Below are 17750 nucleotides of genomic sequence, written 5' to 3' on the forward strand. Positions count from 1 at the left end.
TTCAGTCTTGTCTGCTGAAAACTTCCTAAAAAACAACAAATAATGTTTTGGATTCACCCCAGCAGGAGAGCAAAACAACATGTTTTCATCAACGCTCAGACAAAAACCTCTCCCTTAGAGACAGGACTAGGAGTTCTGTCATTCGAGAGGGGCTCAGAGCTACTACTCATCCACAATGGCAGGAGTAGGAGGAAGAGGTAGTTGGGGCGACCGACGAGGATGGTTGCCTCGTGGGTGAGGTGTTCTGGGCACGTCCTTTTGGGTGGAGGTGTGAGTGTAGACGCAGGACACACTGGAGACATTATATCTCTTGGCTGGCCTGAGAAGGCCTCAATGTTCTCCCAGATAAACTAGAGGATGTGACTGGGGAGAGGTAGACAGAGCCCTGCATAAAAGATGAATGGTTGTTGATGGGTGTTTTCATCAATAGTAGAAATTTGGAGAATGGCTTTCATTTAATGAGTGCCGGCTGGATACAGTATGAACAGTATGGATTACAGCCAGGGGCTTAAACTTATTATGTTTCTTCCTCCTTGTCTTTTGTCCATGTTATCGCACCTCGGAGAAAACTGATCCAGGCAGCGGACACGGAGTTGTCCTGAGAGTCTGTCACCTGCAGGTGTCAAATGTAGTGCCGAGACAGGAGGCCCAAACAACCCTGATGAAATGTCTCATGTACAGAACTACCCCCTTTCACACCTCCCCGCTCTGCTGTGCAGAGGACTTGTTTACCTCTCGCTCAGGTTACACTTGTGGTGAGTCTTGTGAAACCAAAGAGATGACTTGGAATTCTATGCTTTGACCCCGGTGTGAAAGAGGCTGTTCACATGATTTGTTTCTTTCTTTTCCTTCCTTCCTTTCCCTGTTCTCAGTAGTCTCTGACAGACTTTTTCCTGGTAATAAAATAAAATGTAAATATCTGCAATAACTAATGCATTTTTCACAGAAATCTTCCTATCAATACTCCAGGGTACACCGGCTGCACATTGTGCATGGTATCATGTTTCAGCTCGCGTTCCTCAAACTGGGTTTACCACTTAGGTGTATAACCCGACCTTGAAAGGTGGGAATTTGAGCCCGAGCTTACACAAAGGGAACAGAGCACATATCATTCAGAAACACAGCGGCCTCTTAGCAAAGGCTTATTACAGCATGTTTACAACATAATAAACAATCCGCCACTGAGCGCATAGTAGCAGTCAAATGAGCAGCAGATTAAACATTTTTAAGGTTCATATGACTACACCTGTAAAAGCAACAATAACAGCACCTGGCAGCTACTTCACAGACCAATGAAAACAGATGGATTGCTTTGAATATATGTCAATGTGTACACGATGTACTATATCCACGGCGGCCACATCAAAAAGTCAACGGTTTTCAGGTCAAGCAGTACTCTCTGAAAGAAAGCAGTGATGCAACAATAAGCATTACAATGTCTGTTATAATTACATTTAATCTGATTTGAAACTGCAGATAAAATTTTGGGCTAAACACTATGAAATGTGCCAATATGTTCCACAACGTTGGACAACAAACTTCATGCAGCACAAGTTGAATTCTTTTGGTCAGCTTTGGCTTCATTGAGGTTTTTGGCTGCCGGGATCCAATTCCTCAACATGCTATGATTTCCTCGGATCTTATGGACCTCATTTAGACTTCTGCGGCGATGCAAATCAAGCTGAAATGGTTTTTATTCTGTCGCTTAGAAACAGGGAACTCATAAAATCACTGCAAGAAAAATAGAACCCTCCAGGCTGCAACTCTAATAATTGTTTGCTAAACACAAAAGTAGACAAGTACACTAAAGCAGAGGATGGAGATGAGAGAGTCAGACGGTGTAAAATATAAGGCTAGTGGCGAAAAAGCTGTTAGCTTAGCATAAGGAATGAATTTCTGGAGAAAGAGCTTTACATTACCAGAAGCTTATTGATCTTATTAACTGGTAGCCGTATTGTATCTCATTTCAGTCCACAAAAGATTTCAGCGTAATGATGGCAATTTACCTTGAGCTTTTAGTCAGAGACAGATTGAATGTTTCCTGGTCTCTATGCTGAGGGCAGTATTCCGCCTGCTGTATATTAACTGTTTCCACAGATCAAATGGGGAACTGAGAGACATCTACACTTTTGGTGTCTCTCCTATTCCCATCTCCAAGCTTGGAAACTGCTACGCATATTTCATAGCATATCTCATCTGCATATCTGCATCTTATAATGATAAAAGCCAGTTTCAATAGTATTTGCTACTTTTATGATCATTATAGAAGATGAAAAAGCAGTTTATTTCTGCTGCTCCCTTGTTCACAGGGGGTCGCCACAGCAGGCAGCTCCACATATTTGATTTGGCAGATTTTTCCTGACACAAGACCAAAGAGATTTATTTCTGCTAGTGAGCATAAAACCAGGGATCTGTTGCTTGTTAGGTAAATATGTACACCATTACATTATGGACCAACTTTTGTGATCCTACTTTGCTAATGCAAATGTACATCGATGCATCGTTGTTTAGAAGCCAGTGTCGCATGAAAGCTGTTGCACTGGATGAAGACCAAAGCATGAGCTTTTCCGGTAGTCTAACAAATGTAAAGACAATTGCCGACAACAGCTGCAAATTAAAGGCTAGCCGGCTAAGTAGAAGAAGCAATGGCCTTGTTATACAGTCATATCTCGGTTATATATCTGATAGTGAATAAAATGTCAATGAGTGCAATAAACGAAGTGTTACGAGTTGTATGACTCATATATGTATATATATATATATATATATATATATATATATATATATATATATATATATATATATATATGACTTATCTAGTTATTCAAATCTACTCAATCTGTTACGTTGGGTGTGCATTGAAGTATATCGTGTTATGACCTGTGACATATCAGAGTAGTAGAAAGATTACCACCCCATGTGGGTCCACCTTTACAGATGTAACCGATAATAAAGTAATAAAGTCAGAAACTGCAGTCATTTTTTTCCCCTCAAAACATGTTGACAAAGAAAACACAGTGGCATTTGGTGAGTGTGCAGTACTCCAAGTACTGAAGCATCAAACGCTTTAGTGGATGATTAAAAACAGAACATCTGCTCCGAGAGAATGACACTCCCATTTTTTTTGATGTTTTGCACCAGCATTCCTGAAACTAAGCACACAACTAAGCATACGGTGTATTTTATAGTTGTCAGGCACAAACCGAACCACGTAAATTTCCCACTGAGCCCCTCAGAAATGCAGACACTGCGCTGCTGTGCCATACAAGTTCTTTCCCGAGTGGCAGTTAAAACGTTTGGAGCAACGTTATGCAAATGTTAGGTTGTAATAACCTCCTCAAAATAATTTTGATGGTACATTGGCACGTAATAGGAAGCATGGCTCAGCTGTCTTCCCTTTCCAACTGCCCTCTGAACATCTGGTCTTACTCTGTGGATCTTACATCTGTGGAGAAGGTACGATTTCCCCTGCAAGAGTGCATAACACATCACAGCACAGCATCACAGACCACTTGCTATGTGTTATGCTGTTACTACTGCAGATAAAATATGGATTCAGCCTCCAGCCCGAGTTTGAAAAGTGAAGCCAATGCATGAAATACTTTTAACTAGGATTCTTCCTAATGGCCCTTAGGGTGCAACTTTTGTGGTTATGCAATGACTGAATGATAAATTGCAATAAGACACAGATCATTTATCCTAAAACCTAAGAAATATCTCAAGCAGACCATGAAACGCAATCTGTAACAAACCTGCCTAATTAAATGAAAATGATTGCTTTCTGTTGACCGCAGTAAACATTTGCCTAATTAGTTTATGCTTCTCTAAAATCTGTTTACAAAGAATTAGGCTCCTCAGGTAAATTGTGAGAACAGAGTATACTTTAGAGCTTGGCTACCTTAAGATTGAACCTTATGTCTTATGCTCTGAGGCCAAAATCGGCCCGCCAAAGACTCCAATCCCACCCACTGGAAAATATGAAGGAGGACATAGATCTTGTACTTCTGAAGGACTCCCCCATGGCCATTCATACTTCACTAAAGTAAGTAATAGACAAACAGTTAGATACACAAAAGTTGCCGGGTTTTTTTTCTATAAACTATTTCTATAGACAGATTTCCTTCATTTCATCTCTCTATTGTGTAGAGAAACTGACACATACTGTTGAAATTGCACTTATTTTGTCATCCTTGAAGATATCTCAGGGATCCAGTGTGCCGTTAAACAGTGAAAGAAACGTGGCGGTTCACAGCTCTGGCCTACTTCAAGTCAAAGTAGCCAGTGATGTAAAAAAGTTTGACATCTCTGATTTTGGGGGTTCACTGGTTTTGTTAGTTATTGGGCCACATTCTGTTTTTAGTCTCTTTTCCACTAACCAAAATTAGCATCACAGTTGCTATCAAAGTCTATTGTGGCTACAGCTTGATAGCCAAGTAAGCTAACACACGCTAGCACCATTCTTTCTTCCAGTGATGGTTATACCTCTTCAAAACACTAAGATGGCGATGCCTAAACTTGAAGTGTGTGCGTTTGCACGAGTCTGAGGTTTGGAACAAGTTGTTGACTGAGCCATGCCAGTGCAGTTCAGATTTAAATGCTAGCTGTTTCATTATTAAGCTATAAGGCTTTGCTCACATGAAGATAAGCTAACTTTACAGATTAATTTAAGATATATAACACTAAGCTGCTTGTTGCTGTTAACAAGAAAAGATTGCTTGTTCAGAATGGTAGGATTTGTGTTTGGGCCTGAAAACCTGTCCCGGGTGCAGCCCCCTGCCTTTGCGATCCTGAATTGGATAAGGGGATAAGAAAATGGATTTATTTTCCTATTTTCCTAAGAAATTATGTTTTTGAAGCTTTGACTTCTTGAACTCAGAGCCCACCACGTTTAAATGCACCACAATCCTTTAATTATCATCGAGGCCACTTGTTGCTTCAGTCAGAAAAAGTTATATATATTGCTTGAATGTTGTTATCTGTTATCTGAAATTAACAGAGGTTGCATATTAACCTCGTTGTTGTTTTTTTAATACCTCCAGTGCAGAAACAGCATTGTACTCTTTGTTCCCTGTTTTCATTGGATAGATGTTTTCCTTTTATTATGTGTCATAAATCATAAGCTGTTGTAGAGAGAAGAGGGGGAAAAAAACTCATATTCCAAACATGCTTTAACAAAAAGAGTCTCTGCAGCTGTTGTGTTATGAGTTGGCATTGCAGCCAGAGAAGGAAGAAAAAATCTCACAGTAAAATCCTGCAGATATTTTTTTCTTGTTATATATATATATATATTTGTTGTTGTTTAACTTATTCCTAAAAATAACTCTCAGATTACACATTGATCCAATATTCTCAGGTGTAATTAAACAACAGCTCTAACAGTGCAGTTGTCCACAATCTGCATGCTTTTAAGGCTGTTATCCTGGATACATTCAGTGACAAGATACTCAATAACCTGCATGTTGCCAGCATGCAGAAATGTTGTATGTTCATGTTCATGCAAGGTCATAGCTGTAGCATAAACATGCATGGAATGCTTTCCGTTTAGTTACCAGCAGGCATTAAAAGCTGACAATGAATTTCACTGGAAACGAGAACGAGGGTGTGGCTGTCAGCAACGTAACATACAAGTGGAAATGTCCAACACGTTCCCGCATACTGAGAATGTACTAGAAGTCCTGTCATGCCTACCTCAGTGGTCGCCAATCAAATCACAATAAATAGATGATAAAATAAAAAAATATATCCCACTTATCCTGGGATAAAGATATATGAACACCATTTTATTCACAAGTTCTCTCTTTTTGTCTCTGCATTTTGTAAAATACAAAACTGTTTTGATAAGTCATCTCGGTGTCAAGGCCGCACCTATAAATGTTCTGCATGTGATTGGTTGTGACTTGCTAATCATGTCTGACATACACTTGACGGTCCAATGTGCACTTGCATTTCAAGGTCACATGTTTGTTCGATGTGTACTTTATATATTTAGCTCATTTCCTGCTGGTCTGCTATAGTTTTCCTGCACACCTAAAGAATACAACAACAACAACAACCAAAAAACATCCAATGAAAAATCCAGTCCCTCAGTCAACTGCACCACACTCACCTGAAAACGAAATCAGATTTATGGTAATTAGGAAATCTCAACATACTGTACCTTGTTTTCATGTCATCAATATGATAACACAAGCATTGCAATTACTTACAAAACAAATGTCACTGAAGGGGCAAAGATGACAATGGAAATGTGTCTATAGTACACAAAAAACATGAACCCAGCCGGGGTTCCTAACGGTTTCCAACATCACAAAAGTCACACAGCAATAGTCTGTTTGTTTCCTGGAAACATTTCCATTGTTGTCAGTGCTAGTTTCAGTACCTTTGTGTATTTGTTGGTTTTGTCTTACAGCTGTCTTACAGCTGTCAAGCAGCTGAAGATTTGTCATTTGCAAGTGTTCTCTTAAGCTGCAGAGCGCTGAGCTCTATCTTATATCACTGCGGCTCTTTCACTGAGATTTAAACCAAAAGCAGAAGGGAAAACAACAAAGAAATGCTGCAACATAGTTTTGGTGTGTTTGCTCTAAATTTCTAATATGTTATTTAAGTTTGGCGAGTCAAACTAGTAATATGTGAATATTTAAATTTGGCTACACCATCGTACAATCTTTGATCACTTGGAGTAAAGTATACAAAACAAATAGTGTTCTGTAAAATTTTAGGACTTGTGTAGTGTGGTGCAGTAGTTCTCCTGGTGGCCTTAACAATTTTCATGCAGTTCTTTGAAAAGAAACAAAAACTTGTTGTAATGCTGGTATGTCAGTTTCACAATGAAGTGAAATATGAGCTGCATAACCTGTGTAAATATCTTCAAAGCTTTGCGTTCCCACTGCACGTTTTTCATTGGTATTATCAGCCAACTGCAATAACTCCCATGAAGGATGATACTTTTTCACTGACTCAACAGCGTGAAATGCGATGAACCTCTTGTGTCTTTAGAGGTCATGAGTAATTGTATCTAATTCATACATTACATCTATTAACTGTTAATCAATTTGTTGGTCACATGAAAGGACCCTCAGTGTCCGTGCAGCTGGAGTTCAGACTGCAACAACATCAGCTCCTAAGTCTTATCTCCCAGCTTCATCTATATGAAATCTATCACAGTAATATAATAATATATAAAATTTTACATCATATTGGATAATTTTAACGTTACCAGGACATGATATTAATCCATGAAAAAACTCTGAAGCAAAATTTTCCATCTGAACTGGAGTAAATATTTTATATGAATGAATCACTGAAGACAAACTGCTGCACGTCTCAAAGGAGGCCACCGCTCAGCTCCACACAAATATGGGTGTGTTCATTTACACCCAGCTGAACTGCTCAGGGAGCCAGTACAACAAAAACGTCTCAACAATATCATGCAGAGGAATACAATCCATCCTTTGAAAAGCTTTTACCGTTCAAGTTTTCCCCCAAAGGAAGTGAATAAATTGTGCAGGTGGTGTGTTGTGTTTGAGGTGGATTCTGGAACAAAGTGCATGATGAAAAGTATTCAGGTTTACACCCGATACAGTCCATTATAGCACAACTGCAAACTACAGATTCACTGGATAAGATATAGGCTGCTACTATCAACTACTTGGTGTCACGTGAAACATTTTGATTAAAGTATTACAGGTTTTACTTGATATTAAATGTAAGAATGGCCTCGTGTTAGATTTTTTTTCTTAACAAAACTCCAAATAAGGAAACACATGAACAAGTCCATAAATGTAGAACTTAATCGCACTCACCTGCTATATGATCCTTCTTGAATATTAAAATAAAAGCTGCAACGGTTTTACCGAATCCAAGAGAATTTTACGTTTTACAGTACTGTGCGAGTCTTGAGCCACTGCTTATTTCTTTAAATTTTTCTTCAAAGCGGGCTTGAGCAATGTTTCAACATTTCTCTTTGGACATTGGCTGATTTTTCACTCCTTTTCAGTTCAGTCCTTGATTACTTGATTACTTGATTTTCTGTTTGTTTATGTGATTATTGATGAATCATTCAAGCCAACCCCGCCCCCCACACCTTACTCAGTGGATGAACCAGTGTTGTGTCTACACATAACAACAATTTTAGCAAAGACCCTATTTTACATCTCTATGCCTTTTGTTAGACGTACCAACCAAAGCACCGTGAACTGATTCCCAAAGAACCATTAGCTGACAACTGGTGATATTTAGGCATGGAGTCCTTAAAACCTTGAGCTAACTGAGCTACAGCAGAGGAACAGTGTCTCAAAGTTAAGAAAACAAAAACTAGAAAAACCATCCCACAAAGACCTGAAACAGAACCTGAAAGATGCATCTGGTCCTCTGGCGGACACATCTACTGTTCACTGAAGCCTCTGTAAAGGTCTCAGTGGAAGTGTGTCTGTCAGGAAGACAGGGAGAAAAGGCTGAGGTATGCCAAATTACTCAAGAACTGGACTGAAAATCAGCACCAACAAGTCTAAAGGAGTAATGAAACCAAATTTCAAAAATAGAAACCATCATCAGTATGTTCAGGGAAGGTCAGGAGAGAGGTACAGACATCTTTAAACCAAGTGGAGGATCTGTCATGGTTTTGGGCTGCATTTCAGCCAGGGATGCTGGGGAACTTGTTAAAACTGATGGAATTATGAACACAGGAAACTGCCAATTTTTATTCACCTTGGCACATCATCTCTGAAAGCATCCAATTCTCAAGAGCTTGGAATGTCCATCAGGAAGCCTGGAGAACTATTCCTGAAGACTACTTAAAGAAACAATAAGAAAACTGCTTAAGAGAGCTCAGGATGTGTTGGAGAATAAAGGTAGTCACACCAATTATTGACTTTCAAGCTTGTTGGAAATGTATCTGCTTTTGCCTTTTTTGCTGTATATCCATGTGTTTTGTGTGTTAAAATAAATTGGTGCACTAATTTCTCTGGGGTTTTTTCACAGTACTGTATCTCCAAACGTAATCCAGAGCCACTGTTTACATTCACACAACTGTCCACTTAGTTTTGAGTTGTTGTGTTTCCAAAATAATATCTGGGAAAGCAGAAGACACATCAAACAGGTTGTTACCTTTCAGCGGGCAAAATGGTTTGTTGGGGAAACAGAAAAAAAGGGAACACATGATGACAGTAAGAAGAGAGCGTCGTTTACTTTAATCACAGTGATTACAATAAAGACAAATGTTTTCATGGCATTGTTATTTTTCTTTGTACAAAAATATATCTTCTTAACTCAAACAAGAAGCTATGCTTTTTATGTCCATCCAGCTGGTTGGGTAACTACTGGCATTTCCTTGTTGCTACAGTAACAAGCAGATAAGGGGCAGTGAAAAGATGTGTGACATGTATAAAACCAGAATAACAGGCTTACACAAACATGGATTGCATACACAGGGTTTTTTATTACTCCTTTAAATGAGTCCTAACTTTATTTATAGGGGCGTAACAGGACATCGTTTGAAGGGATGCGCTACAAATCATTCGGGGGCAGCTGGTGATAACTGGTAACAATCTCATGTCGTAGTATCTCAGGTTTGATTTTTTTGTGTAATGCTTTAGTTTTGGAATGCAAATAATTAACCATTTTGTTATCTTGTCATAATGATTGTGTTTGTCTGTATGCGCCCTGTCTCCTGCTTAACGGGTGAATAAAATATAACACGAACATCATCACAGGTATTAACATCTTTCATTTTAAAAAATAAATATTTATTATGAATTCAAATTCTTTTGCTTTACAAATCATATTAATTTCATCTTGTCCCTAAAAATCTGTGTGCATTTGTTTCGCATGTTCAGTGTCCGTCACGTGTACGTAACTTAACGGTCACTGACATTTGGATTTGCAACAGTTTTGTTATAGTCACTAGTGAATAAGGAAAAAGAATAGGAAACAAAGTGTTTGAATATCAGACAACAGGTCATTCCAGTAAACCTGAAGATATTTTCAGGTGCTCAGGACTGAGTGAACCCCAGAGCAAGTACTGCTAAATTTAATCTAAAACTGTATTTTTAATGTTAAATATTTTGTGAGCGTTGGTAATTATTTATGTATATGGAAGCCTTTTTCAGCCACTGAAAAAAACAAATAAACAAGTATCCATAATTTGAAATTTCGAGTTAGCTCTGCCAATCAGTAATCTAGGTGAATGAGGTCACTTTCTTGTTACCCGGAAGCATATGGTGCCGAGAAACGAGTAACGCGCACTCAAAAACCGGATCGTAAAAAATTGGCGCTTTTCGTTTGATGATAATAACGGCATTTGATTCAGCTAATAACACAAGGATTTCATCGTTTTTGAAGCCACACTGAAAATACTCAGCAATCTGTGCATTCATGACTGGATGTAATACTGGTAGCTTAACAGGTTTGTATGTAGCACATAGACACACATATATATAAATATATATTTAGTATCATTCGGTTGTTTAGTGTTTAGAAGCAAGTTTTTTCATGACTATATACTAGTGGTGAACATGATGATATTCAGAATAAGATCAATTAGTTGTACGTGTCTCTGCTATATATGAGCAAAGCAAAAGAGCGCCTCAGGCCTGTGTTTTAATTAAGCTGTTTATTAATTTCTGGTTTTCGCCCACACTGTGTCTTCTGTCCTGTCTTCCTCCCCTCAACCCCAACCGGTCGTGGCAGATGGCTGCCTCTCCCTTAGCCTTCTGCCAGAGGTTTCTTCCTGTTAAAGGGGAGTTTTTCCTTCCCACTGTCTCCAAGTGCTTGCTCATAGGGGTCTGGGTTTTACCTGGATTGTGGGGTCTTTGCCTGGTTTATAATAGATGGTTTCAAAAGGTTGTTACTATATAAAAAAAGATGCTAGCTTTGCTTGTAGTTAAGCTAGCAAAATGGCTGAGGGGCCAAGCTTCACTTAAACAATTTAGTACATTATTTAGAATTATTTATTTAGAATTTTTGGATTGAGAAGACCTGACAAACATCCATCCATTCGCTTATCCTTTTCAGGGTCGCTGGAGCCTATCCCAGCTGCCATAGGGCGAGAGGCAGGGTACACCCTGGACAGGTCGCCAGTCTGTCACAGGGCCAACACACAGGGACAGACAACCATTCACACTCTCATTCACTCACACATTCACACCTAGTGGCAATTTGGATTATCCGATTAACCTATCCCCACAAGCTGCATGTCTTTGGATGGTGGGAGGAAGCCGGAGTACCCGGAAGGAACCCACGCAAACACGGGGAGAACATGCAAACTCCACACAGAAAGACCCCAGCCTGATGGTGGAATTGAACTCAGGACCTTCTTGCTGTGCGGCAACAGTGCTAACCACCGTGCCACCGTGACAAACATCAAAATGCAAAATATTATACAGGAAAGGAAAAGTGTTTCTTAGCTCTTGTGGAGGAAAATGAATCATTTACTACAGCTAAAAATAACAACAGCTAGCTAGCCTAAAGGAGTCACTCTGAGGATCCTTAAAGACCGGCTGATAATTATATGGTGGCCGAGATTTTAATTCAGTTTAATTCAGTTTTATTTATATAGCGCCAAATCACAACAACAGTCTCCTCAAGTCGCTTCAATATTGTACAGTAGATCGTACAATAATAGATTCAGAGAAAAACCCAACAATCATATGACCCCTTATGAGAAAGCACTTTGGCGATAGTGGGAAGGAAAAACTCCCTTTTAATAGGAAGAAACCTCCGGCAGAACCAGGCTCAGGGAGGGGCGGGGCCACCTGCTGCGACTGGTTGGGGTGAGAGTTGAAAAACAGGATGAAGACATGCTGTGGAAGAGAGACAGAGGTTAATAACAGATATGATTCAATGCAGAGATGCCTATTAACACATAGTGAGTGACAAAGGTGACTGAAAGGAGAAACTCAATGCATCATGGGAATCCCCCAGTAGCCTACATCTATTGCAGCATAACTAAGGGAGGATTAAGGGTCACCTGGTCCAACCCTAACTATATGCTTTAGCAAAAAGGAAAGTTTTAAGCCTAATCTTAAAAGTAGAGATAGTGTCTGTCTCCCAATCTAAACTGGAAGCTGGTTCCACAGAAGAGGGGCCTGAAAACTGAAGGCTCTGCCTCCCATTCTACTGTTAAATACTCTAGGAACAACAAGTAGGCCTGCAGAGCGAGAGCGAAGTGCTCTAATAGGGTGATATGGTACTACAAGGTCATTTAGATAAGATGGGGCCTGATTATTTAAGACCTTGTATGTGAGGAGCAGGATTTTGAATTCAATTCTGGATTTAACAGGAAGCCAATGAAGGGAAGCCAAAACAGGAGAAATCTGCTCTCTCTTTCTAGTCCCTGTCAGGGCTCTTGCTGCAGCATTTTGGATTAGCTGAAGGCTTTTCAGTGAGTTTTTTGGACATCCTGATAATAATGAATTACAGTAGTCCAGCCTGGAAGTAATAAACGCATGAACTAGTTTTTCAGCGTCACTCTGAGACAGAATATTTCTAACCTTAGAGATGTTTCACAAATGGAAGAAAGCAGTCTTACATATTTGTTTAATATGTGCATTGAAGGACATGTCCTGGTCAAAAATGACTCCAAGGTTCCTCACAGTGTTACTGGGGGCCAAGGTAATGCCACCCAGAGTAAGAATCTGCTTAGATACCATATTTCTAAGATTTTCAGGGCCGAGTACAATAACCTCAGTTTGATCTGAATTAAGAAGCAGAAAGTTAGCGGCCATCCAGGTCTTTATGTCTTTAACACATTCCTGCAGTTTAACTGATTGGTGTGTGTTATCTGGCTTCATACAGGGAGTGCAGAATTATTAGGCAAATGAGTATTTTGTCCACATCATCCTCTTCATGCATGTTGTCTTACTCCAAGCTGTATAGGCTCGAAAGCCTACTACCAATTAAGCATATTAGGTGATGTGCATCTCTGTAATGAGAAGGGGTGTGGTCTAATGACATCAACACCCTATATCAGGTGTGCATAATTATTAGGCAACGTCCTTTCCTTTGGCAAAATGGGTCAAAAGAAGGACTTGACAGGCTCAGAAAAGTCAAAAATAGTGAGATATCTTGCAGAGGGATGCAGCAGTCTCAAAATTGCAAAGCTTCTGAAGCGTGATCATCGAACAATCAAGCGTTTCATTCAAAATAGTCAACAGGGTCGCAAGAAGCGTGTGGAAAAACCAAGGCGCAAAATAACTGCCCATGAACTGAGAAAAGTCAAGCGTGCAGCTGCCAAGATGCCACTTGCCACCAGTTTGGCCATATTTCAGAGCTGCAACATCACTGGAGTGCCCAAAAGCACAAGGTGTGCAATACTCAGAGACATGGCCAAGGTAAGAAAGGCTGAAAGACGACCACCACTGAACAAGACACACAAGCTGAAACGTCAAGACTGGGCCAAGAAATATCTCAAGACTGGTTTTTCTAAGGTTTTATGGACTGATGAAATTAGAGTGAGTCTTGATGGGCCAGATGGATGGGCCCGTGGCTGGATTGGTAAAGGGCAGAGAGCTCCAGTCCGACTCAGACGCCAGCAAGGTGGAGGTGGAGTACTGGTTTGGGCTGGTATCATCAAAGATGAGCTTGTGGGGCCTTTTCGGGTTGAGGATGGAGTCAAGCTCAACTCCCAGTCCTACTGCCAGTTTCTGGAAGACACCTTCTTCAAGCAGTGGTACAGGAAGAAGTCTGCATCCTTCAAGAAAAACATGATTTTCATGCAGGACAATGCTCCATCACACGCGTCCAAGTACTCCACAGCGTGGCTGGCAAGAAAGGGTATAAAAGAAGAAAAACTAATGACGTGGCCTCCTTGTTCACCTGATCTGAACCCCATTGAGAACCTGTGGTCCATCATCAAATGTGAGATTTACAAGGAGGGAAAACAGTACACCTCTCTGAACAGTGTCTGGGAGGCTGTGGTTGCTGCTGCACGCAATGTTGATGGTGAACAGATCAAAACACTGACAGAATCCATGGATGGCAGGCTTTTGAGTGTCCTTGCAAAGAAAGGTGGCTATATTGGTCACTGATTTGTTCTTGTTTTGTTTTTGAATGTCAGAAATGTATATTTGTGAATTTGGAGATGTTATATTGGTTTCACTGGTAAAAATAAATAATTGAAATGGGTATATATTTGTTTTTTGTTAAGTTGCCTAATAATTATGCACAGTAATAGTCACCTGCACACACAGATATCCCCCTAAAATAGCTAAAACTAAAAACAAACTAAAAACTACTTCCAAAAACATTCAGCTTTGATATTAATGAGTTTTTTGGGTTCATTGAGAACATGGTTGTTGTTCAATAATAAAATTATTCCTCAAAAATACAACTTGCCTAATAATTCTGCACTCCCTGTAGATAGATAGAGCTGGGTGTCATCTGCATAGCAGTGAAAATGTATACTGTCTTCTAATGATGCTGCCTAAGGGAAGCATGTATAGTGTAAACAGAATTGGTCCTAGCACTGAACCCTGTGGAACTCCATAATTAACCTCAGTGTGTGAAGAGGACTCTCCATTTACATGTACAAATTGGAGTCTATTAGATAGATATGATACAAACCACTGCAGCACAGTACCTGTAATACCTACAGCATGTTCTAATCGCTCTAATGCTGGGTCTAGAGAGGCTTTTTGAGTAAAGGTTTAACTACAGCCAGCTTGAAGGCCTGTGGTACATAGCCGATTATTAGAGATAGGTTGATCATATTTAAGATCGAAGATTTAATTAATGGCAGAACTTCTTTGAGCAGTTTTGTAGGGATGGGGTCTAAAAGACACGTTGATGGTTTGGAGGAAGTAATTATTGAAGTTAACTCAGAAAGATCAATTGGAAAAAAAGAGTCTAAATGAATATCAATGGTACTGAAAGTAGCTGTAGATAATATTACATATGTGAGATGATTAGGGTTAACTTTTTCTCTAATTATTAAAATTTGATTTGTTTATTTTAAAGGGATGGTTGGCTCAACAGACTTTTGTCAGCCTGGCTACAGTGCTGAAGAGAAACCTGAAGTTATTTTCTTCAATCAGTGATGAATAGTAAAATGTTCTGGCTATGCGGAGGGCTTTCTTATAAAGCAACAAACTATTTCTCCAGGCTAAATGATGATCCTCTAAATTTGTGACACGCCATTTCCTCTCCAGCTTATGAGTCATCTGCTTTAGGCTATGTGTTTGAGAATTATACCACGGAGTCAGGTACTTCTGATTTGAGGCCTTAGTTTTCACCGGAGCTACAGTATCCAAAGTCATACGTAGTGAGGAGGTAAAATTATTAACAAGATGATCGACCTCTGTTGGAGTAGCGTTCAGGTTAAAGCTAAACTACTCTGAGTATTTACTTTCTCAGCAATTATCTTACATGTTATTGTCAGGCAGTTATATCACCCAGCTTTGGAAATAAAAAAAAAGTTTCATAACTGCAAATTTTTCACCTTTGGGAGCTGCCCATTAAATAAACGTCCCCTCCTCTTGTCCTGTCTCTAGAGGGAGCCTAATTGTTTAAGTGAAAGACATCGTTCCTCATTCATTTTCCTCATCCAAATTTTCCTAACCGCCCTATTGTCAATGTTTTCAAAGCAAAACTGCCGGTGAGGCACTTAGGTTCACATAAAAAAAACCCTTCCCTCCCTCTCCCACACACGCAACCTTCCACGCACACACCGACACTCACAAGTGCGCGCACACACACACAGCCACACACTGAAATGCACATACACCACCTCTTGTTTCTGTGCAGCCCTTCCCCCCCGTCATCCTCCCAGAGGCTTTGCTGTAAAACAACAGGGGAATCAGCCACACTGACACCGTGTACTCTGGTACTTTTCCACAGATAACAGGCACTGAGAAGCAGAGTGTTGCAATCTGTGTTTATATTGACTCGGTGCATTTATTGCCTCGCATTCCATATCAAGGTAGACTGTGTTCAGCTATGACTTCATTGAAGCTGCTTTGTTCTTTTACTGACTATAAATTCAAATCAAATCAAATCAAATCACTTTTTTATTGTCACATCACATGTGCAGGCACACTGGCACAGCACATGCGAGTGAAATTCTTGTGTGCGAGCCCCACAAGCAACAGAGATGTGCAAACACAACAACACAAACGAGCAAAATACAAGAATGGCCAACCTGAAACTAATAAATATATGTACAATATATAATAGTGTATGCATTTCTGGATGTGTATACTAAATAATTTCCTACGTGTGTGTGTGTGTGTGTGTGTGTGTGTGTGTGTGTGTGTGTGTGTGTGTGTGTGTGTGTGTATACACATTTTTACAAATTAAATAGTAAAAAAATAAAATAAAATAATAATAATAATAATAATAATAATAAAATATATAAAATATACAGAGTTGAATATGTGCAAAACAAGTGGCATTTATATACAGTGTGGAGTGCTACTGGCTACTGATCAACGTCTGCAGTTTTCCACTCAGTGTGTCACTACAAACACCTTCATTTAGACGGTGCTTGCTCAGAATAGGGCTACAAAATAATTCAAAACAATGAAAATAAATTAAAGATTTCAAAGATAAGGACAGAAGAGGACAGCTTGATAATCACTCTGGGCAGTGTGTGCTGTCCTCAAAGTGATAGTACTCTGCATACACCGTAGTCATGTGCAAAACAAATGCCCCTGGCCTTTTTAAACATAGTTCAGCAAGCAAACACTTGTCCACAGTATTCGTACATAAAGTAAATACACTCAAAGAAATGCCAAAGGAAATTAGAATTTTGATATAGTTTTTAAGGGCATTTTTAAAGGGTCTTTAGGGCCTTTAGTAAAACAGTTTTGGATGTTTTGAGTTGGACGAGAGGTTTAAAAAAACCTCCATATTGTTTATAAAAAATTTTCCGCTTTGAAGACAATTGAGTGAAGTGTGGGAAGATTTCATGCAACTAAAAATTTGACCAGGGCTGTCTGCAACTACAGGGAAGCACACAGCAAAAGATGCAAAAGAGAAGTCTCTAGAACTTCTTGCAGCCGTTGGTGTCAAAGTGCATTTGCCTGCAGATATCAAGAGTTTGACCTGCATGCCAGGCGTGCCACGAGTCACGAGAAAACTTTTTTAACTACAAACTTTAGAGCAAAATGAACACGAGAATACGAACGTAACAAGCAAAGAGGCAAAATTTGCTTATGGGATGCTATTCACAGCAAGTGCTTTACAATACACAGCATTGTGTTTATGAAATCCAAAAATTAAACAGGGACTAAGAGCAGGCTTTTTTGGATTTTAGTAACATTTTCTGGAGTGATGAGTCACTAGGCAGTAGGCAGTTTCTCGGGAGAAGGCTCTCATATCAACTATGAAACACGGTGGTGGGTATTTTATGGTCTGGGCTTGGTTTGAACCTGGGATGTTCGCCAGCTTGCATTCAACTTATCTGTTATTTCTGTAGTATGCAACATAACTGCTTAGAAAAAATGCACGTTGAACATAAGCAATGACGTGGACCTTCTTACGTGATAATGATAATGAACAGTCGCAAATTCACCAAGAGGAGGGTTAGGTAACAGTGCAGTCAAAGCCACATTCAATTGCCACTGAAATGTGGAGACATTGTGAACAGATAGCAGATGGAAGAAAACCCCCAAACATTTCAGCGAGCCAATAACGAGGAGTGGTGGACAAGATATTTCGCTAGATTCTGTCTCCAAAGAAGTGCTTCACTTTTTGTTCTCAGAGATAAATCTGACATTGTTGATGTTTCTATTGAATAAATTATGGAAAAAAGCCAG

This window comes from Copadichromis virginalis, linkage group LG18 (assembly GCF_057382275.1).
Source record: "Copadichromis virginalis isolate Kocher_CV1m ecotype Utaka linkage group LG18, C_Virginalis_male_GT1.1, whole genome shotgun sequence".
NCBI classification, from domain to species: domain Eukaryota; kingdom Metazoa; phylum Chordata; class Actinopteri; order Cichliformes; family Cichlidae; genus Copadichromis; species Copadichromis virginalis.